Source organism: Arachis hypogaea, chromosome 18 (genome assembly GCF_003086295.3).
Source record: "Arachis hypogaea cultivar Tifrunner chromosome 18, arahy.Tifrunner.gnm2.J5K5, whole genome shotgun sequence".
Taxonomy (NCBI): Eukaryota; Viridiplantae; Streptophyta; class Magnoliopsida; order Fabales; family Fabaceae; genus Arachis; species Arachis hypogaea.
The window spans coordinates 98,212,384-98,234,287 of record NC_092053.1 but is presented as its reverse complement, the minus strand read 5'-3'; the positions used below and the strand labels follow the sequence as shown (position 1 = coordinate 98,234,287).

The following is a 21,904-nucleotide window of genomic DNA, read 5'->3' as shown; positions in this document are numbered from 1 at the left end:
TTGATATTTTTAAGGTAGGGTTTTTAGAAATTAGGGGTTTTAGAAATCAGGATTCTTAACATGTTTATGCAAGAAATCATGAATTGAAGTGTGAAAATTAAGATTAGAATGAAAAAATATGAAGAAAAATGAATTTACCTCCTCCCCATCATCCTAGCGTTTGAACGCCCAAACACTGCCTGTTTTGGGCGTTCAACGCCCAAATGCTATTCTCCTGGGCGTTCAACGCCCAGTTGTTGCCCTTTTCTGGCATTGAACGCCAGATTTCTATCCTTACTGGCGTTCAGCGCCCACTGGCTGCCCCTTTTGGGCGCTGAACGCCCAAAATAGGCCCTTACTGGCGTTTTCTTGCCAGTGAGCTCTTTTTCTCTGTTTTGTGTGCAGATTCCTTCTGTAACCCTGTGAACTTATACAATTGATTCTTTACCTTGTTATCAATGAACTCTATATAAACAAATAAAAATAAAAATAGGGCAAAATGCTTAGAGGATTGATGCCCCATGGCTGGGTTGCCTCCCAGCAAGCGCTTCTTTATTGTCTTTAGCTGGACCTTGCTGAGCTTTTAATCTAGCTTCAGCCTTGAGCACTCTTGCTCAACGTTGCCTTCAAGATAGTGCTTGATTCTCTGTCCATTGACAATGAACTTCTTATCAGAATCAATATCCTGAAGCTCCACATAACCATATGGTGATACACTTGTAATCACGTATGGTCCCCTCCACCGAAATTTCAATTTCCCGGGGAATAGCTTGAGTCTAGAGTTAAACAGCAGAACCTTCTGTCCTAGTTCAAAGATTCTAGATGATAGCTTTCTGTCATGCAACTTTTTTTATTTCTCTTTATAAAGCTTGGCATTTTCGAAAGCTGTGAATCTGAATTCCTCTAACTCATTTAACTAGAGCAATCTTTTTTCTCCTGCTAACTTGGCATCAAAGTTTAGGAATCTGGTTGCCCAGTAGGCTTTATGTTCCAGTTCCACAAGCAGGTGACATGCCTTACCATACACAAGTTGGTATGGAGAGGTCCCTATAGGGGTCTTGAATGCTGTTCTGTAAGCCCACAGAGCATCATCCAAGCTCTGTGCCCAATCCTTTCTACGGGTACTTACTGTCCGTTCTAGGATTCTCTTTAATTCTCTGTTAGAGACTTCAGCTTGCCCATTAGTTTGTGGATGATATGGAGTAGCCACCTTATGGCGAATTCCATACCGAACCATGGCAGAGTAAAGTTGTTTATTGCAGAAGTGAGTGCCCCCATCACTGATGAGTACTCTAGGGACACCAAACCTGCTAAAGATATGTTTCTAGAGGAACTTCAGCACTGTTTTAGTATCATTGGTGGGTGTGGCAATGGCCTCAACCCATTTTGATACATAGTCAACTGCCACCAGAATATAAGTGTTTGAGTATGATGGTGGGAAAGGTCCCATGAAGTCAATTCCCCATACGTCAAACAACTCAATTTCCAAGATTCCTTGTTGAGGCATGGCGTAACCATGAGGCAGATTACCAGCTCTTTGGCAACTGTCACAGTTACGTACAAACTCTCGGGAATCTTTATAGAGTGTGGGCCAATAGAAGCCACATTGGAGGACCTTGGTGGTTGTTCGCTCACCTCCGAAATGGCCTCCATATTGAGATCCATGGCAATGCCACAGGATCCTCTGTGCTTCTTCTCTAGGCACACACCTACGGATTATTCCGTCTGCACATCTCTTAAAGAGATAGGGTTCATCTCACAAGTAGTACTTTGTATCAGTAATTAATTTCTTCTTTTGTATCCTGTTGTACTCCTTGGGTATGAATCTTGCAGCTTTATAGTTTGCAATATCGGCAAACCATGGTGTTTCCTGAATGGCAAATAAATGCTCATCCGGAAAAGTGTCAGAGATCTCAAGAGAGGGGAGGGGCGTCCCTTCTACTAGCTCTATCCGGGACAGATGATCAGCCACTTGGTTTTCTGTCCCTTTTCTGTCTCTCATTTCTATATCAAACTCTTGCAGAAGCAACACCCATCTGATGAGCCTGGGTTTTGAATCCTGCTTTGTGAGTAGATATTTAAGAGCAGCATGATCAGTATACACAATCACTTTTGATCCTACTAAGTATGATCTGAACTTGTCAATGGCGTAAACCACTGCAAGTAATTCTTTTTATGTGGTTGTGTAATTTTTTTGGGCATCATTTAGAACGCGACTAGCGTAATAAATGACGTGCAGAAGCTTGTCATGCCTCTGTCCCAACACTGCACCAATGGCGTGATCACTGGCATCACACATTAGCTCAAATGGTAATGTCCAGTCTGGTGCAGAAATAACTGGTGCTGTGACCAGCTTAGCTTTCAGCGTTTCAAACGCCTGCAGGCACTCTGTGTCAAACACAAATGGCATGTCAGCAGCTAGCAGATTGCTTAGAGATTTTGCGATTTTTGAAAAATCCTTTATAAACCTCCTATAGAATCCTGCATGCCCTAGAAAGCTTCTGATTGCCTTAACATTGGCAGGTGGTGGTAATTTTTCAATTACCTCTATTTTTGCTTGATCCACCTCTATTCCCTTGTTTGAGATTTTATGCCCAAGAACAATCCCTTCAGTCACCATGATGTGACATATTTCCCAGTTTAAAACTAGGTTGGTCTCTTGGCATCTTTTCAGAACAAGTTTCAGGTGATCAAGACAGGGGCTGAATGAGTCTCCATATACTGAGAAGTCATCCATGAAGACTTCCAGAAAATTTTCCACCATATCAGAGAAAATAGAGAGCATGCATCTGTGGAAGGTTGCAGGCGCATTACACAGCCCAAATGGCATCCTTCTATAAGCAAACACTCCAGATGGACATGTGAATGCTGTTTTCTCTTGATCCTGAGGATCTATTGCAATCTGGTTATAGCCTGAATAGCCGTCCAAAAAGCAGTAATAATCATGACCTGCTAGTCTTTCTAGCATCTGGTCTATGAATGGTAAAGGAAAATGATCCTTTCTGGTGGCTGTATTAAGCCTTCTGTAGTCAGCAATACACATGCGCTACCCTGTAACTGTTCTTGTAGGAACCAGTTCATTTTTTTCATTATGAATCACTGTCATGCCTCCCTTTTTTGGGACGACTTGGACAGGGCTCACCCAGGGGCTATCAGAAATAGGATAAATAATCCCAGCCTCTAGTAATTTGGTGACCTCTTTCTGCACCACTTCCTTCATGGCTGGATTTAGCCGTCTCTGTGGTTGAACCACTGGTTTAGCATTATCCTCCAATAAGATTTTGTGCATGCATCTAGCTGGGCTTATGCCCTTAAGGTCACCTATGGACCACCTAAGAGCTGTCTTGTGTGTCCTTAGCACTTGAATAAGTGCTTCCTCTTCCTGTGAATTTAAAGCAGAGTTTATGATCACTGGAAAAGTGTCACCTTCTCCCAGAAATGCATATTTCAAGGATGGTGGTAATGGCTTGAGCTCGGGCTTAGGAGGTTTTTCTTCTTCCAGAAGAAATTTCAGAGGCTCTTTCATGTCCTCTGAATCCTCTAAATCAGGCTGAACATCTTTAAAGATGTTTTCCAACTCTGATTCGAGACTCTCAGCCATGTTGATCTCTTCTACCAAAGAGTCAATAAGATCAACTTTCATGCAGTCTTTTGATGTGTCAGGATGCTGCATGGCTTTGACAGCGTTCAACTTAAACTCATCATCATTGACTCTCAGGGTTATTTCCCCCTGTTGGACGTCAATGAGGGATTGTCCAGTTGCTAGGAAGGGTCTTCCTAGAATGAGAGTAGCACTCTTGTGCTCCTCCATTTCCAGCACAACAAAGTCAGTGGGAAAGGCGAATGGCCCAACTCTGACAATCATGTCTTCAATCACGCCTGATGGGTATTTAGTGGAGCCATCAGCAAGTTGGAGACATATCCGGGTTGGTTTAACTTCTTCAGTTAAGCCAAGCTTTCTGATAGTGGATGCAGGTATTAGGTTGATGCTTGCCCCAAGATCGCATAAAGCTGTCTTGGTGCATTGACCTTCTAATATGCATGGTATCAGAAAACTCCCAGGATCTTTAAGCTTCTCAGGAAAGCTTTTCAGAATGACTGCACTGCATTCTTCAGTGAGGAGAACTCTTTCTGTTTCTCTCCAATCCTTTTTATGACTCAAGATCTCTTTCATGAACTTGGCATAAGAAGGTATTTGCTCAAGTGCTTCTGCAAATGGAATCTTTATTTCAAGAGTCCTGAGATAATCTGCAAAGCGAGCAAATTGCTTATCCTGCTCTTCTTTCCGGAGTTTTTGAGGATAAGGTATCTTGGCTTTATATTCTTCAACCTTAGTTGCTGTAGGTTTATTGCCTATAGAAGTGGTTGAAGAAGCCTTTTTAGAGGGGTTGCTATCAGCATTTATGTGTGTCTGATCCCTCACTGGCAATTGAGTGCCAGAGTTAGAAACTGGAGTGACGTTAGATGCCAACTCCTTGTCTGTTCCTGGCGTCTGAACGCCAGAACTGTGTCCATTTTTGGCATTCAGCGCCAGATCTTGCCCATTTTGGGCGTTCAACGCCAGATCCTTGCCTATTTCTGGCATTGAACACAAGTCCTGCCTTGTTTCTGGCGTTGAACGCCAGTCCTGAGCATGGTCTGGGCGTTCAGCGCCAGCCTTCCACCAAATTTCTGGCGTTTTAGTTCCAGAATTACTTTTCCCTGGGCTCTTATTGTCCTCAGGTGAATTTTGGGTGGTTTGCTCATTTCTTAGCTTTTTGCTGCCTTGAGGTGGGGTATTTAATGTTTTCCCACTTCTTAATTGAACTGCTTGGCATTCTTCTGTTATTTTCCTTGACAGCTGCTGCTTTGTTTGCTTAAACTGTTCTTCCATATGTATATTAGCCATCCTTGTCTCTTGTAGTCTATCTTTGAATTCGGCTAACTGCTTTGTTAGAAAGTCCAATTGCTGATTGAATTCAGCAGTTGCTGTTTTAACCTCTCCTTTCAGGGAAGGGTCACTGCTTAGGTACAGATGCTGATTCCTGGCAACTGTATCAATGAGCTCTTGAGCCTCTTCAATTGTCTTTCTCATGTGGATAGATCCACCAGCTGAGTAATCTAGAGACATCTGAGCTCCTTTAGCAAGCCCATAATAGAAGATGTCTAACTGAACCCACTCTGAAATCATTTCAGAAAGGCATTTTCGTAGCATCTCTCTGTATCTCTCCCAGGCATCATAAAGAGATTCACTATCTCCTTGTTTAAAGCCTTGAATGTCCAGCCTTAGCTATGTCATCCGTTTTGGGGGAAAGTATTGATTCAGGAATTTTTCTGTCAGCTGTTTCCATGTCCTTATGTTGGCCTTAGGTTGGTTATTCAACCACCTCTTAGCTTGATCTTTTACAGCAAATGGAAACAATAATAGTCTGTAGACATCCTGATCTATTTCTTTATCATGTACTGTGTCAGCAATCTATAGAAACTGTGCCAGAAACTCTGTAGGTTCTTCCTGTGGAAGACCGGAATACTGGCAACTTTGCTGCACCATGATAATGAGCTGAGGATTCAACTCAAAGCTACTGACTCCAATGGAAGGTATGCAGATGCTACTCCCATATGAAGCAGTAGAGGGGTTAGAATATGACCCCAAAGTCCTCCTGGACTGTTCATTTCCGCTTAGGTCCATGATGGAGAAAGGGAGATGATGTAAAATAGAGAAGATAATTATTTAGTTATTTATTTATTTCGAAAATCAGATAAAGATAAATAAAAATGGGTGAAGATTTTCGAAAAATTGAGGAGAGAGAAAGTGGTTAGGAAGTTTTGAAAAAAAATCTGAATTTTAAAAATTGATTTTCGAAAAAGATGCTTTAAAATAGAGAGAAAAGCAATAAGATAGCACACGATTTAAAATTTTTTGATCTAATGCTCCTTGTTTTCGAAAATTTTTGGAGGGAAAAACACCAAGGAACACCAAACTTAAAAATTTTAAGATCAAGACACAAGGAAAACTCTAGAACAATTTGAAGACTCACAAGAACACAAGAACATGAAGGAAGAACACCAAACTTAAAATTTTTAGAAAACCAAAATAAATTTTCGAAAGTTTTAAGAAAAATCAACAAGAAAACACCAAACTTAAAGTTTGGCACAAGATTTAATAAATAAAAAAATTATTTTTGAAAAAGGTTTTTAAAAAAAATAAGGATTCTAAAATTTTAACACGACAATAATAAGAGACTCTAAACAAAAAAAAAGAGAAATTTTCCTAATCTAAGCAACAAAATAAACCGTCAGTTGTTCAAACACGAACAATCCCCGGCAACGGTGCCAAAAACTTGGTGCACGAATTGTGAATCACACTTTTCACAACTCGTACCACTAACCAGCAAGTGCACTGGGTCGTCCAAGTAATACCTTACGTGAGTAAGGGTCGAATCCCACAGAGATTGTTGATTTGAAGCAATCTATGGTTATCTTGCAATTCTTAGTCAGAAAGTCAATTATATTTATCAGTTGAATTACGAATAAACAGGAGAGCATGGGTTAAAGGTTACTTGTTATGCAGTAATGGAGAATATGTTGGAGTTTTGGAGATGCTTTGTCTTCTGAATCTCTGCTTTCCTCTATCTTCTGATTCACGCACGCACGTCCTCCTATGGCAAGCTGTGTGTAGGTGGATCACCGTTGTCAATGGCTACCATCCATCCTTCCAGTGAAAAGGGTACAGGTACGCTGTCACCGCACGGCTAATCATCTGCAGGTCCTCAGTCGTACCGGAATAGGATTTACTATCCTTTTGCGTCTGTCACTACGCCCAGCACTCGCGAGTTTGAAGTTCGTCACAGCCATCCAATCCCAGAATCCTACTCGGAATACCACAGACAAGGTTTAGACTTTCCGGATTCTCATGAATGCCCCCATCAATCTAGCTTATACCACGGAGATTCTGATTAAGGAATCTAAGAGATATTCATTCAATCTGATGTAGAACGGAAGTGATTGTCAGACACACGTTCATGGATTGAAGAAGGTGATGAGTGTCACTGATCATCACCTTCTCCATAGTTAGGCGCGAATGGATATCTTAGGTAGGAACACGCATGTTTGAATGGAAAACAGAAATACTTGCATTAATTCATCGAGACACAGCAGAGCTCCTCACCCCCAACAATGGAGTTTAAAGACTCATGCCGTCAAAGAGTACAAAGTTCAAATCTAAAATGTCATGAGATACAAAATAAGTCTCTAAAAGTTGTTTAAATACTAAACTAGTAGCCTAGGTTTACAAAAAATGAGTAAACTATGATGGGTGGTGCGGAGATCCACTTCTGGGGCCCACTTGGTGTGTGCTGGGGTTGAGACTTAAACAATTCACGTGAATAAGGCTGTTTTGGGCGTTCAACGCTAGGTTTGGATCCATTTCTGGCGTTGAACTCCAACTTTTAATCCTTTTCTGGCGCTGGACGCCAGAATTGGGCAGAGAACTGGCGTTGAACGCCAGTTTACGTCATCTATCTTTGAGCAAAGTATAGACTATTATATATTGCTAGAAAGCCCTGGATGTCTACTTTCCAACGCAATTGGAAGCGCGCCATTTTGAGTTCTGTAGCTCCAGAAAATCCACTTTGAGTGCAGGGAGGTTAGAATCCAACAACATCAGCAGTCCTTTTTCAGCCTGAATCAGATTTTTGCTCAGCTCCCTCAATTTCAGCCAGAAAAATACCTAAAATTACAGAAAAACACACAACTCATAGTAAAGTCCAGAAATATGAATTTTTCCTAAAAACTAATGGAAACAAACTAAAAATTCACTAAAACATACTAAAAACTATATGAAATTAACCCCAAAAAGCATATAAAATATCCGCTCATCAGTTTGTTACAAAAATGGCTCCCTCCATCACTGATAAGTGCTCGTGGGACTCCAAATCGGCTAAAGATATTCTTCCTGAGGAAGCTCATGACTACCCTGTTATCATTCGTTGGGGTTGCAATAGCCTCTACCCATTTGGAAACATAATCGACTGCTACCAAGATGTATTTGTTTGCATATGAGGTTGGGAATGGTCCCATGAAATCGATTCCCCACACATCAAACAATTCCAGTTCCAAGATAAAATTTTGTGGCATCTCATTTCTTTTGGGCAAGTTTCCAGATCTTTGGCATTCATTGCAGCTTTTTACTATTTCTTTGGCATCCTTGAAAAGGGTGGGCCAAAAGAATCCGCTTTGTAACACCTTAGCTGCAGTTCTATCCCCTCCAAAGTGGCCTCCATAGCATGAGCCGTGGCAATTCCATAGGACCTCTCGTCCTTCTTCTTCTGAAACACATCTTCTAAGGATTCCATCTGAACACTTCTTGAATAGATATGGCTCATCCCAGACAAAGTACTTTGCATCATTCATGAGCTTCCTTTTTTTATGTTAATTGATCTCTGGAGGCAATGCCCCAGTTGCCTTGAAGTTGGCAATGTCTGCGAACCATGGTGCTTTGTGAACTATCATCAACTGCTCATCAGGGAAGAACTCGTTCACACTTGTATCAGGTGTTCCACCTTTATCATGAGGAATCCTAGATAGGTGATCTGCTACTTTGTTCTCCACTCCTTTCTTGTCTCTGATTTCAATATTGAATTCCTGCAGCAATAAGATCCATCTTATTAGTCTTGGTTTTGATTCTTGCTTGGCAAACAAATATTTAAGTGCTGTGTGATCTGTAAAAACAATCACTTTAGTACTAATGAGGTATGATCTAAACTTGTCAAATGCAAAAACTATTGCTAGTAACTCCTTTTCAGTAGTGGTATAATTTCTTTGAGTATCATTAAGGACTTTGCTAGCATAGTATATCACATGGACTAAGTTGTCTTTCCTCTATCCTAACACTACCCCAACTGCAAAATCAGATGCATCACACATCAATTCAAACGGTAAACTCCAATCAGGTGGGGAAATGATAGGAGCAGAGGACAACCTTATTTTCAAATTTTCAAAGGCTAACATGCATGTTTCATCAAAGATAAATGGTGTATCAGATACAAGGAGATTGCTTAAGGGCTTGGCTATTTTTGAAAAATCTTTAATAAACCTTCTGTAAAAACCAGCATGCTCCAAAAAGCTCCTAATTGCCCTGACATCACTGGGTGGAGGCAGTTCTTTGGCTCTGTCAACCTCAATGCCTTGGTTAGAAACTTTGTGACCAAGGACTATTCCTCCTGTCACCATAAAGTGATATTTCTCCCAGTTCAAGACCAGATTGGTCTCTTGGCATCTTTTCAATACCAAGGCGAGGTGATGTAGGCAACTAGGAAAGGAATCTCCGAATACCGAGAAATCATCCATAAAAACTTCAATGAATTTTTCTATCATATCTGAAAAGATAGAAAGCATGCAGCGTTGGAACATCGCAGGTGCATTACATAGCCCAAACGGCATGCGCCTGTAGGCAAACACTCCATATGGGCAAGTGAAAGAGGTTTTCTCTTGATCTCTGGGATCAACCACTATTTGGTTATATCTTGAATAACCGTCGAGAAAACAATAATAGGCGTGCCCTGCGAGTCTTTCCAACATCTGATCCATGAATGGAAGGGGGAAATGGTCTTTTTGTGTAGCCTCATTGAGCTTCCTGTAGTCTATGCACATTCGCCATCCTGTGACTGTCCTTGTAGGAATTAGTTCATTTTTCTCATTGGGAACCACGGTAATTCCTCTCTTTTTTGGGACAACATGCACGGGGCTAACCCAGGGGCTGTCTGAGATCGGGTAAATTACCCCTCTCTGCCATAACTTCATAACTTCTTTCTGTACCACTTCCTTCATGATTGGGTTCAACCTCCTTTGGAATTGAATGGATGGTTTGGCATCATCTTCCAGCAGTATCTTGTTCATACATATGGCCGAACTTATCCCTTTCAAGTCAGCAAGAGTCCAACCAATGGCATCTTTGTGGTTTCACAGTACTTTGAGCAGTTCATCCTGATCTTGGCTGAGGCATGAGCTTATAATTACTGGGTAATTTTCATCTTCTCCTAAGTATGCATATTTGAGAGAGGGTGGCAATGCTTTGAGTTCAAGTTTGGGTGCTTCTGACTTTTCGTTCAAGTTTAGGAAATTGCACGATCGGCAAAATTCCTTCCGGCAAGTGCACCGGTTATCGTCAAGTAAAAACTCACAATAGAGTGAGGTCGAATCCCACAAGGATTGGTTGAGTGAGCAATTCGGATTAGAAGTGTGTTCTAGTTGAGCGGAATCAAGATTTAGATGAGAATTGCGGAATGTAAAATTGGCGGGAAACGTAAATGACAAGAAATTGAAATGGCGAATCTTAAATTTGCATGAATTAAAGAGCAGAAGCTAAATTGCTGAAATTAAAAGGGAATGGGGGTGATTGCATGAATTGAGTTGCAGAATGTAAAGAGAAAGTGAAAATCAGAAATGGGGAATTCATTGGGTTATAGGAGATATTGAGATCTCCGAATCAAAACATGTTTATCTCTTCCTCAACCAATGCGTTCATTAAATTTTGCTTGGCAATCTTATATGATTGGATCCCAATCCCTTGGCTCACCAATTCTCTCTAAAAACAAACAAATTCCCAATCCCTTGGTTTAAATGTTCATAAGAAGAGATGATGCTCGATCACTGATTATACCACACAGCTTCATGAACCACAATTTGGTAGGATTACATGTCACAATATCCATCCAAACCCCAATCCAATTCACTGTGAGAAAGCTTCTCTAGCATGAATCCTCCATTCCTTTCCCAAGGTTCCGAAGGATTCCAATTATGGGTAGTTTCTTTCCCAAGACAACTACCCAATGGAATTAGATCGAGAAGCTTTCTAACAAAATTCAAGAGAAAAGATTGAAGAAGAAGATAAACTATTATTGATTCATTGAATTACAATAGAGCTCCCTAACCCAATGAAAGGGGTTTAGTGAGTCATAGCTCTGAATTCAATTACAAAACTAAAAGAAAATGATCCAAAGTTCTCCCCCTCAGGGGCTGGATTCCCCCTCAATCCCCCCTGTGTGTCCCGTCAAATGCAGAAACTAAGGCCTTTAAATAGGCTCCCTAAATTACAAAATGAAAATGAAATTCAAAGCAAATTACAATCAAATGAAAATAAACTATTCTAGATGATTCTTGTGGCCTTGATTTGGTGTTGTTGATGGGCCTTGCTTGCTTGAAGGGTAGAGTGACATAATTGATCCAAAAAGGATAATGATCCATTAAACTACACTCAAACGTTGCACCCCCCCTTTCTTGAGTCGTCACTTTGTTCTCTTGTCAACCTTGCCAATTTGATGCCAAATATAGACTATTATACCTCGTTGGAAAGCTATGGATGTCAGCTTTCTAACGCAACTGGAAGCACCTCAATTGGATCTCTACAACTCGAGTTATACTCCATGGAAGGTGAAGAGGTCAGCTGGCCTGATTGCATGTTGGTACTATGCTCTTCTATGCACATTACGGGGCTGTTTTCTCCCTCAATTTTTAGTATCCACCATGCATGCCATATATGCTTGGAAAGCTCTAGATGTCTTCTTTCCAATGCATTTTGAATCACCTCATTTGGAGTTTTGTAGCTCAAGTTATTTATGTTTGAAGAAGGCATGGTCAAGCTGTTCCATATAACACGTTTAAGCTCCAGTTTAAGGTTAAACTGGAGCTTAAACGTGGAAGCTGAGAAAGGTAGCCCTGGAGGTGTCGAACACGTTTAAGCTCCAGTTTAAGGTTAAACTGGAGCTTAAACGTGGAAATGGAGAAAGCAACCCTGGAGGAGAAAACTTGGTCGAACACGTTTAAGCTCCAGTTTAAGGTTAAACTGGAGCTTAAACGTGGAAATGGCTCCCTGGTGCATTTCCCATTTCTGGCCTTTAACCTCCAGTTTAAGGTTAAACTGGAGGTTAAACGTGGACATGCTTCCTGAGTGGCATTCTTATTCTGGCGTTTAACCTCCAGTTTGAGGTTAAACTGGAGGTTAAACGTGGAAATGCTTCTTTGGTGAGACTTTCATTCTGGAGTTTAACCTCCAGTTTAAGGTTAAACTGGAGGTTAAACTTCAGTTTCAGCATTTCTTAGCCTTCATGATTCTGGCGTTTAAGCTCCAGTTTAACTTAAACTGGAACTTAAACTCCACATGTGATATTCAAGCTTCCTTTATTGATTTTGTTGCTTCCTTGCCTAGCCTCTTCTTTCCTGAAATCATCCAAACAATTGCATCAAAGTCTTGCAAAATTTCATGAGAATTCTTCCATTCATAGCATTCAAGGAATATAACTAAAAACTCATGGAATTTGCATCAAAATCTTCATGTTGAATGATTTAAGACAAGCATGACTATTTGGCCCAAAATGATTACTTAAGGCTCAAGAAAATGCATAAAACAACTAAAAATAAAAGAAAAAGGCTAGTGAAACTAGCCTAAGATGCCTTGGCATCACAACACCAAACTTAATCCTTGCTTGTCCCCAAGCAAGTTCTGAATTATTGAGAAGAAAGAATGAAACAGAAAGTAAATTCATTAGCCATATCAGTAAGTAATTGACATTGATTAATGGGGTGTTCATGCAGAAAGTTGTTGCAGCATCACTTTATTGTTTCTTAGGTAAGAATGTCACTTTTTATGTTTCCACTAAAACACTGCTATGGCCTCTTGTTATTCACATATCCTTGGCAAGTTTCTTTTCTTTGTTTTTCTTTTCCTTTGAGCTTATTTGCACCTTGTTGCTCAGTGTCATGTGTTGCACAAGCCTTTGGCATTTTCTTTTTCTTATCAGTGCACTACACATATCCACTACAGGCATTTTAGTTCACATTTCTTCTTGAGACATTGGTGCCCAGCACCTCTTTGTGTGACTAAATGTTTTGTATTTAGGTTGCTCTTGATAATGGACTTTTGGTTGATAATCCCGGGTTAGTTAACCCAAGTTACCAAGTGTTGAAACACTCCTCAGAACCTATTCATCCAAGCATATCCTTAATACATAAACACCACAGGCATTTGTCTCAGAAGTTCAAACCATTGGTGCCTAGCTTATTTTCTCAATTTTTTGCTTTTTGGTTGCCCTTTTTCAGTGGCTTTTTCTTCTTCTTTTTCTTTCTTTTTCATGGCCAAAGACATTTATTCATCAAGATCCATAGACAGCATCCTAATTTCCACTAAAAGTGACAACTCTAACTTTATTTCTTAGTGAGCTGACTATTCAATCAAACATGCATACCACCACTTAATCTTATTTGATTTCTTACCAAATGGAATTGAGTTACTTTTGTTCAAACATTTCTTTTATTTTATGGAAACAGAACAAGTCATGGCAAGCATTTGTTTAAGAAGATGAAGTTATCCAGACACTTAGACTATCACTTATTTGAAAATTAAACAAACAGACAATCAAAAACTGCAATGACTCAAACTTAAAGCAGGGGTGCATGCAAACTTCAAATATCAGCAATTCAAAGTACAAGCAATTAAGTGACAATACAACCTTTTAGCATCTTCTTTGTTGTTCATCATCCTTCCTAGCCTTGGTGTTCTCTTTGATGATGATGTATATTCCTTCCATGAGATTGATTGTCTTCCTGCAAAGCTATTAGAAGTTGCTTGTTCCCCAAGCACTTTGAGAATTGGTTAGCATGCATGGATGTTTGTAGGCCTCTGAACTTAGATTGGTGTGTGAACACGAAACTTAGTTCCTTGCCATATGCAGCAATTGGGATCATATGCAGAAAACCTCATGTGCCTTTATTAAGAAAATAACTATGAACTAGAAAAAGAAACTATGAACTAGAAATTAAACTATTGTTTAAGTAGTTTCCCTGATTGGTTGGAGCTAGTGACTAGTCATGCTGAGGTAGAAATGTGCTTTTAATGAAGTTTTTTGGTGGAACACCAAACTTAGAATCTCACATTCACCCTTGAATTGTTTTGGTGTGCAACACCAAACTTAGCTCCTTGCAATACAGATAAATCTACTTAACTCTTTTATTGAAATAACTAGAAAAGAAAAACTACCTTTGGTTGGGTTGCCTCCCAACAAGCGCTTCTTTAACGTCATTAGCTTGACATGCTGTTCCTGACTTTCTTCCTCTTCTTCCAGTTTGTTAAGAGGAATGACTTCAAGTGGATAAAGGAGCTAGTTAGTGCCCCTTGTTGTGAATGCTTCTTTCCTGCAAGCTTTCCCTTGTGATTGGCTTGAGTGAACTTGCTTGTTGGCTCAGGAGTTGGATTGTTCTTCGACCTTCTCTTCTTCATGGATATGATCCTTTGTTTCTCGGTCACAATCCTCATTTTGGTGCTTGTTTCTACTGCCTTCACATCCTTGATCTCAGAACTTGGTTGTTGTTGGACAGTTGGAGTATCCTGTTCATCAAAAGCTTCCTGAATTTGTGGTTCAATGAACCCTTCCTCTTTGCAACTCTCTGTGTCATTGGAGTGTGATCTCCCTTGATTGACTTTCTCCCTTTCTTGTTCTTCTGATTCCTCCCTTGGGTTTGCCATGGTATCACTAGAAGAATTGTGGGTAGGGATTTGCTTTGATAGATATCCAATTTGTGCTTCTAGCTTTTGAATGGCAGCACCATGATTTTGTAAGTTGGATATCACTTCTTCCTTAAAGCTTTTCAAATCGGCCACATCTCTGCCCATAGTTGCAATCATTCCTTCTATCCTGTTTAATTGATCTTGAAATTGTTGGTTCGGATTGGGTTGATGAGGTTGATTATCTTGGCTGTGATATGGTGGCTGGGAGTATGTGTTTTGTGTGGGCTGATAGAGTCTTTGGTTGGAGTGTTGGTAGTGGTATGACTCTTGTGTGTAGTGGAATGAGTCTTGTGGATAGTGAAATGAATTGTATGAATTTGAGAAGGAATTTTGTGCTGAGAAATGCTCAAGTGATGAAGAATTTGGATATGTAAAACTAGGAGGTGAGGTTGGATAATTCAGAGGTGATGGCTCTTGATGAATGGGGTGTGAATAAGTGAAATCTCTTTGGTTTTGATCTTCCCAGCCACAACTTGAGTAGTGATCAAATTCACCAAAACATGGACCATTTTGTGGCTCTGGGAAGTACCCCGTTTCCTGTTCAATGAACCTCCTGATGAATGGCCTACAGCCTTCCTTGATTCATAAGAGAGTCCATCATAGAAAATATGCAATTGCACCCAATCATGGAACATGTCTGGTGGGCATTTCCTTGTCAAATCCTTGAATCTCTCCCATGCCTCGTAGAGAGTCTCACCATCTTGTTGTCTAAAAGTCTGAACCTCAGATCGAAGCCTATTGACCTTTTGTGGGGGGTAGAAACGTGCCAGAAACTTGCTTTCCACCTCATCCCATGTTGTTAGACTCCCCCTTGGGAATGATTCCAGCCACTTAGCTGCTTTGTCCCTAAGTGAAAATGGGAACAAAAGCAGTTTATAGGCATCTTCCTGGACTCCATTGGACTTCACAGTGTCACAAATTCTCAGGAATTTTGTGAGATGTTGGTTGGGATCTTCATTAGCACTCCCACCAAATGAACAATGATTCTCCACAAGTGATATTAGCTGTGGTTTGAGTTCAAAATTGTTGGCCTGAATGGGTGGTTTCTGAATGCTGCTACCACAATTCCCAGAGGTTGGGTTTATGTATGAACTAAGAACCCTCCTCTCAGGAATGGCATTGTTTCCATCAGCTCTCTCATGGTTGTGAACTTCTCTATCCATGTTGAGATCTAGAGCTTCCTCAAAATTGTCCTCAGATTCTCCTTCAGATTCTTCTTCTCCCAGTACTCTCTTCCCTCTTGCTTCCCTTCTAAGTCTATGAAGGGTCCTCTCTGGTTCGGTATATGGAGGAGTTGATGTCTCTCCTCTCCTACCTGTCATACAAGAACACAGCACAGGCAACAAACAAGTGAAATACTCTTGGTTAATGGAAGAGTATGGTTAGAGCAATTGAGGAATTAATTCAAACAGTTAGTGAGTCAGTGAGTTAGTTGCTTGAATTTAAAGGCATAAAGAAAGAAAGCATGTAACAGAGTGCCGAAATTAAAATTCAACAAGTAACTTGTACTGAATTAATCAAAACAAAAAATAATGCTCAATCTAGTTAACTTCCAATTGGAGAATTGTCAATCGAAAACCAATCCCTGGCAACGGCGCCATAAACTTGATGCGCATAAACTTGTTATGCTACGATTTAGGAAATTGCACGATCGGCAAAATTCCTTCCGGCAAGTGCACCGGTTATCGTCAAGTAAAAACTCACAATAGAGTGAGGTCGAATCCCACAAGGATTGGTTGAGTGAGCAATTCGGATTAGAAGTGTGTTCTAGTTGAGCGGAATCAAGATTTAGATGAAAATTGCGGAATGTAAAATTGGCGGGAAACGTAAATGACAAGAAATTGAAATGGCGAATCTTAAATTTGCATGAATTAAAGAGCAGAAGCTAAATTGCTGAAATTAAAAGGGAATGGGGGTGATTGCATGAATTGAGTTGCAGAATGTAAAGAGAAAGTAAAAATCAGAAATGGGGAATTCATTGGGTTATAGGAGATATTGAGATCTCCGAATCAAAACATGTTTATCTCTTCCTCAACCAATGCGTTCATTAAATTTTGCTTGGCAATCTTATATGATTGGATCCCAATCCCTTGGCTCACCAATTCTCTCTAAAAACAAACAAATTCCCAATCCCTTGGTTTAAATGTTCATAAGAAGAGATGATGCTCGATCACTGATTATACCACACAGCTTCATGAACCACAATTTGGTAGGATTACATGTCACAATATCCATCCAAACCCCAATCCAATTCACTGTGAGAAAGCTTCTCTAGCATGAATCCTCCATTCCTTTCCCAAGGTTCCGAAGGATTCCAATTATGGGTAGTTTCTTTCCCAAGACAACTACCCAATGGAATTAGATCGAGAAGCTTTCTAACAAAATTCAAGAGAAAAGATTGAAGAAGAAGATAAACTATTATTGATTCATTGAATTACAATAGAGCTCCCTAACCCAATGAAAGGGGTTTAGTGAGTCATAGCTCTGAATTCAATTACAAAACTAAAAGAAAATGATCCAAAGTTCTCCCCCTCAGGGGCTGGATTCCGCCTCAATCCCCCCTGTGTGTCCCGTCAAATGCAGAAACTAAGGCCTTTAAATAGGCTCCCTAAATTACAAAATGAAAATGAAATTCAAAGCAAATTACAATCAAATGAAAATAAACTATTCTAGATGATTCTTGTGGCCTTGATTTGGTGTTGTTGATGGGCCTTGCTTGCTTGAAGGGTAGAGTGACATAATTGATCCAAAAAGGATAATGATCCATTAAACTACACTCAAACGTTGCACCCCCCTTTCTTGAGTCGTCACTTTGTTCTCTTGTCAACCTTGCCAATTTGATGCCAAATATAGACTATTATACTTCGTTGGAAAGCTATGGATGTCAGCTTTCTAACGCAACTGGAAGCACCTCAATTGGATCTCTACAACTCGAGTTATACTCCATGGAAGGTGAAGAGGTCAGCTGGCCTGATTGCATGTTGGTACTATGCTCTTCTATGCACATTACGGGGCTGTTTTCTCCCTCAATTTTTAGTATCCACCATGCATGCCATATATGCTTGGAAAGCTCTAGATGTCTTCTTTCCAATGCATTTTGAATCACCTCATTTGGAGTTTTGTAGTTCAAGTTATTTATGTTTGAAGAAGGCATGGTCAAGCTGTTCCATATAACACGTTTAAGCTCCAGTTTAAGGTTAAACTGGAGCTTAAACGTGGAAGCTGAGAAAGGTAGCCCTGGAGGTGTCGAACACGTTTAAGCTCCAGTTTAAGGTTAAACTGGAGCTTAAACGTGGAAATGGAGAAAGCAACCCTGGAGGAGAAAACTTGGTCGAACACGTTTAAGCTCCAGTTTAAGGTTAAACTGGAGCTTAAACGTGGAAATGGCTCCCTGGTGCATTTCCCATTTCTGGCCTTTAACCTCCAGTTTAAGGTTAAACTGGAGGTTAAACGTGGACATGCTTCCTGAGTGGCATTCTTATTCTGGCGTTTAACCTCCAGTTTGAGGTTAAACTGGAGGTTAAACGTGGAAATGCTTCTTTGGTGAGACTTTCATTCTGGCGTTTAACCTCCAGTTTAAGGTTAAACTGGAGGTTAAACTTCAGTTTCAGCATTTCTTAGCCTTCATGATTCTGGCGTTTAAGCTCCAGTTTAAGCTTAAACTGGAACTTAAACTCCACATGTGATATTCAAGCTTCCTTTATTGATTTTGTTGCTTCCTTGCCTAGCCTCTTCTTTCCTGAAATCATCCAAACAATTGCATCAAAGTCTTGCAAAATTTCATGAGAATTCTTCCATTCATAGCATTCAAGGAATATAACTAAAAACTCATGGAATTTGCATCAAAATCTTCATGTTGAATGATTTAAGACAAGCATGACTATTTGGCCCAAAATGATTACTTAAGGCTCAAGAAAATGCATAAAACAACTAAAAATAAAAGAAAAAGGCTAGTGAAACTAGCCTAAGATGCCTTGGCATCACAACACCAAACTTAATCCTTGCTTGTCCCCAAGCAAGTTCTGAATTATTGAGAAGAAAGAATGAAACAGAAAGTAAATTCATTAGCCATATCAGTAAGTAATTGACATTGATTAATGGGGTGTTCATGCAGAAAGTTGTTGCAGCATCACTTTATTGTTTCTTAGGTAAGAATGTCACTTTTTATGTTTCCACTAAAACACTGCTATGGCCTCTTGTTATTCACATATCCTTGGCAAGTTTCTTTTCTTTGTTTTTCTTTTCCTTTGAGCTTATTTGCACCTTGTTGCTCAGTGTCATGTGTTGCACAAGCCTTTGGCATTTTCTTTTTCTTATCAGTGCACTACACATATCCACTACAGGCATTTTAGTTCACATTTCTTCTTGAGACATTGGTGCCCAGCACCTCTTTGTGTGACTAAATGTTTTGTATTTAGGTTGCTCTTGATAATGGACTTTTGGTTGATAATCCCGGGTTAGTTAACCCAAGTTACCAAGTGTTGAAACACTCCTCAGAACCTATTCATCCAAGCATATCCTTAATACATAAACACCACAGGCATTTGTCTCAGAAGTTCAAACCATTGGTGCCTAGCTTATTTTCTCAATTTTTTGCTTTTTGATTGCCCTTTTTCAGTGGCTTTTTCTTCTTCTTTTTCTTTCTTTTTCATGGCCAAAGACATTTATTCATCAAGATCCATAGACAGCATCCTAATTTCCACTAAAAGTGACAACTCTAACTTTATTTCTTAGTGAGCTGACTATTCAATCAAACATGCATACCACCACTTAATCTTATTTGATTTCTTACCAAATGGAATTGAGTTACTTTTGTTCAAACATTTCTTTTATTTTATGGAAACAGAACAAGTCATGGCAAGCATTTGTTTAAGAAGATGAAGTTATCCAGACACTTAGACTATCACTTATTTGAAAATTAAACAAACAGACAATCAAAAACTTCAATGACTCAAACTTAAAGCAGGGGTGCATGCAAACTTCAAATATCAGCAATTCAAAGTACAAGCAATTAAGTGACAATACAACCTTTTAGCATCTTCTTTGTTGTTCATCATCCTTCCTAGCCTTGGTGTTCTCTTTGATGATGATGTATATTCCTTCCATGAGATTGATTGTCTTCCTGCAAAGCTATTAGAAGTTGCTTGTTCCCCAAGCACTTTGAGAATTGGTTAGCATGCATGGATGTTTGTAGGCCTCTGAACTTAGATTGGTGTGTGAACACGAAACTTAGTTCCTTGCCATATGCAGCAATTGGGATCATATGCAGAAAACCTCATGTGCCTTTATTAAGAAAATAACTATGAACTAGAAAAAGAAACTATGAACTAGAAATTAAACTATTGTTTAAGTAGTTTCCCTGATTGGTTGGAGCTAGTGACTAGTCATGCTGAGGTAGAAATGTGCTTTTAATGAAGTTTTTTGGTGGAACACCAAACTTAGAATCTCACATTCACCCTTGAATTGTTTTGGTGTGCAACACCAAACTTAGCTCCTTGCAATACAGATAAATCTACTTAACTCTTTTATTGAAATAACTAGAAAAGAAAAACTACCTTTGGTTGGGTTGCCTCCCAACAAGCGCTTCTTTAACGTCATTAGCTTGACATGCTGTTCCTGAATTTCTTCCTCTTCTTCCAGTTTGTTAAGAGGAATGACTTCAAGTGGATAAAGGAGCTAGTTAGTGCCCCTTGTTGTGAATGCTTCTTTCCAGCAAGCTTTCCCTTGTGATTGGCTTGAGTGAACTTGCTTGTTGGCTCAGGAGTTGGATTGTTCTTCGACCTTCTCTTCTTCATGGATATGATCCTTTGTTTCTCGGTCACAATCCTCATTTTGGTGCTTGTTTCTACTGCCTTCACATCCTTGATCTCAGAACTTGGTTGTTGTTGGACAGTTGGAGTATCCTGTTCATCAAAAGCTTCCTGAATTTGTGGTTCAATGAACCCTTCCTCTTTGCAACTCTCTGTGTCATTGGAGTGTGATCTCCCTTGATTGACTTTCTCCCTTTCTTGTTCTTCTGATTCCTCCCTTGGGTTTGCCATGGTATCACTAGAAGAATTGTGGGTAGGGATTTGCTTTGATAGATATCCAATTTGTGCTTCTAGCTTTTGAATGGCAGCACCATGATTTTGTAAGTTGGATATCACTTCTTCCTTAAAGCTTTTCAAATCGGCCACATCTCTGCCCATAGTTGCAATCATTCCTTCTATCCTGTTTAATTGATCTTGAAATTGTTGGTTCGGATTGGGTTGATGAGGTTGATTATCTTGGCTGTGATATGGTGGCTGGGAGTATGTGTTTTGTGTGGGCTGATAGAGTCTTTGGTTGGAGTGTTGGTAGTGGTATGACTCTTGTGTGTAGTGGAATGAGTCTTGTGGATAGTGAAATGAATTGTATGAATTTGAGAAGGAATTTTGTGCTGAGAAATGCTCAAGTGATGAAGAATTTGGATATGTAAAACTAGGAGGTGAGGTTGGATAATTCAGAGGTGATGGCTCTTGATGAATGGGGTGTGAATAAGTGAAATCTCTTTGGTTTTGATCTTCCCAGCCACAACTTGAGTAGTGATCAAATTCACCAAAACATGGACCATTTTGTGGCTCTGGGAAGTACCCCGTTTCCTGTTCAATGAACCTCCTGATGAATGGTCTACAGCCTTCCTTGATTCATAAGAGAGTCCATCATAGAAAATATGCAATTGCACCCAATCATGGAACATGTCTGGTGGGCATTTCCTTGTCAAATCCTTGAATCTCTCCCATACCTCGTAGAGAGTCTCACCATCTTGTTGTCTAAAAGTCTGAACCTCAGATCGAAGCCTATTGACCTTTTGTGGGGGGTAGAAACGTGCCAGAAACTTGCTTTCCACCTCATCCCATGTTGTTAGACTCCCCCTTGGGAATGATTCCAGCCACTTAGCTGCTTTGTCCCTAAGTGAAAATGGGAACAAAAGCAGTTTATAGGCATCTTCCTGGACTCCATTGGACTTCACAGTGTCACAAATTCTCAGGAATTTTGTGAGATGTTGGTTGGGATCTTCATTAGCACTCCCACCAAATGAACAATGATTCTCCACAAGTGATATTAGCTGTGGTTTGAGTTCAAAATTGTTGGCCTGAATGGGTGGTTTCTGAATGCTGCTACCACAATTCCCAGAGGTTGGGTTTATGTATGAACTAAGAACCCTCCTCTCAGGAATGGCATTGTTTCCATCAGCTCTCTCATGGTTGTGAACTTCTCTATCCATGTTGAGATCTAGAGCTTCCTCAAAATTGTCCTCAGATTCTCCTTCAGATTCTTCTTCTCCCAGTACTCTCTTCCCTCTTGCTTCCCTTCTAAGTCTATGAAGGGTCCTCTCTGGTTCGGTATATGGAGGAGTTGATGTCT

General features: G+C 40.0%; 2 non-coding genes across 2 annotated transcripts; both read left to right on the top strand.

Annotated features, from left to right (window-relative positions):
* The first annotated feature begins 15,151 nt into the window (after positions 1 to 15,151).
* Positions 15,152 to 15,255, top strand: LOC112774608 (small nucleolar RNA R71). Its single transcript, XR_003189086.1, has one exon. It is a non-coding gene; the product is annotated as a small nucleolar RNA R71 (small nucleolar RNA).
* Positions 15,256 to 21,234: 5,979 nt separating this feature from the next.
* Positions 21,235 to 21,338, top strand: LOC112774891 (small nucleolar RNA R71). Its single transcript, XR_003189346.1, has one exon. It is a non-coding gene; the product is annotated as a small nucleolar RNA R71 (small nucleolar RNA).
* Positions 21,339 to 21,904: the final 566 nt, after the last annotated feature.